The following is a 2,178-nucleotide window of genomic DNA, read 5'->3' on the forward strand; positions in this document are numbered from 1 at the left end:
AATGTACCGGCTCTGTTTTTGTTCAGTACTACGCAGAGAGCACATAAAACACACACACATATACACACACACACACATACACGCATACACACATACATAAACACGCACCATCGTGTAATAAAACTGAATATTCTGGGTTAATTGGTCATTTAAATTGTCGTCATGCTACGTGATATTTGTGTGTGCGTGTGTGTGTGTGTGTGTGTGTCTCTCTTCATTCTAATTGCTTCATTCATGTATTAATGTTTGTACTTATAGAGTATAAATAATTGAATCAAATAAAAAAAAGGTTTTTTTGTCATCTATCAAAAATCAGATGTTTGTGTGTGTGTGTTTGTGTGTATATGTGTGTGTGTGTGTATGTGGTGTGTGTGTGTGATGATAATGAGATGCTGATGATGAAGAAGAATAAGAAGAAGAAGAAGAAAAAGAAGAAAAAGAAGAAAAAAAAAACAAGAAGAAGAAGAAGACGGTGATGGCGATGATGCAACACCACAATCAAATGAACATCATCATTGCGATTATACAGACGTTGATAGAAGCGTTAATAATTAATTAATTCGATATGTCAGGACTTTTGACGTGTATTTAAATATATATACATATATACATATATATACTCTATGATATAATAAAGATATGATACATCAAAGATTTCATGATATACTTCATGATTCAAACACGGCCAGTGAGAGCCATATTGAGAGGAGGCCCTGGATTAATAACAAGTTGCTCTACTACGAGCCAGATGTTTCCATTTATTTTGCAATAGGGAAGAGGGCTGAAATCCAACAGAACTTTTACGTTGGCGTTTCATTAAAAAGGTTTCTAAGATATTGCATGGAGTAGTTTGCTGCCGAAATTTTTTCATAGGCCACTTCAATTTCATTTCGGAGGCCCCTTAAACTTGGGGGCCCATGTTTGTTAATAATTAAATAATTAAGCAGTAATTTAATCTCCCCCGGTTCCACTTTTTTGGTCTTATATCTAATGTGTATCATTTTATAAAACAAACTTGCATGCTAACTCTACCATGTTGCTGTATGTTTATAAATTAGAGTTATATCTAAGGATATATATATATATATATATATATATATAAGGATATATATAGATACATATGTGTATTAATGTAATATAAACATATATAGATATATAGTTTCGTGTGTATATTGTTATAATTAAACTGATTAATTTATCTATCTAATTTATTTTAATTATGACATATTAAATGATAATAACCCAGCTTAAATACTAATTAAATTATTCACGTAATAAAAGAATCTATTTTTTTTAGCAATTTTACTGGCAAAGAACAATATGAATTTTATTGGCTATGTAAAAAAGAACAAAAATCAACAGGCCTTCGTTTGTAAGAGCAAAAATAAGGTTCATAGAAAGTTTATTATTCACATTTCATCATTAAATTACTGCTTAATTATTTAATTATTAACTATTTTCTCAAAAATCTTCTAAAAATTGCGAACATGTGCTTTTTAATAATTCATGTTTTATGGGTGAGGTTTTTCAGAATTGTGGGTGTTATTAAATAAATTTTTGAAATCTACACAAGCAGATCAGAAAAAAAATTTCAATATGACTTTGTAAAAAGTTTAAAATTAAATTTTTATCTGAATTTCGGGAGTATTTTTATCGTGTTTTAAAGTCTTGTGTACAGTTGTCAATTGACAATTTTTTATTTTACTCACTAGTGTACAAACTTATTTTTGTTTAATTAAATGTTAACATTAAGATTTTGGCTAGAATTACTTAGTTAATATAAATAATATTATTAAATTACATTACAACGTTTATTTGTATTTTTGTAAAATTGTATAAAAAATATAAACGTTTAAACGACACCTTTAATTGTATCCTGCAACTTAATAGCCTTTATAAAGGAATGATTGCATACACGTGGTGTACATGCTTCGGCTGTACATATACTAAAATTGGAACGATACAGAGAAGATTAGCATGGCCCCTGCGCAAGGATGACACGCAAATTCGTGAAGCGTTCCATATTTTTTGCGTTTTTTACCCACTTATACGACGAAATCTCATACCAAATTCATTCAGGTTTTCCTTTTTTCAGCCAGTTACTGCATTTACGCTTTTTACGTTAAGATGTCCGAGTAAATTATATATAAGTTTGATATAATTTTATTAAAATGTTAC

The sequence above is a fragment of the Helobdella robusta genome (genome assembly GCF_000326865.2).
Source record: "Helobdella robusta unplaced genomic scaffold HELROscaffold_151, whole genome shotgun sequence".
In the NCBI taxonomy this organism is placed as follows: domain Eukaryota; kingdom Metazoa; phylum Annelida; class Clitellata; order Rhynchobdellida; family Glossiphoniidae; genus Helobdella; species Helobdella robusta.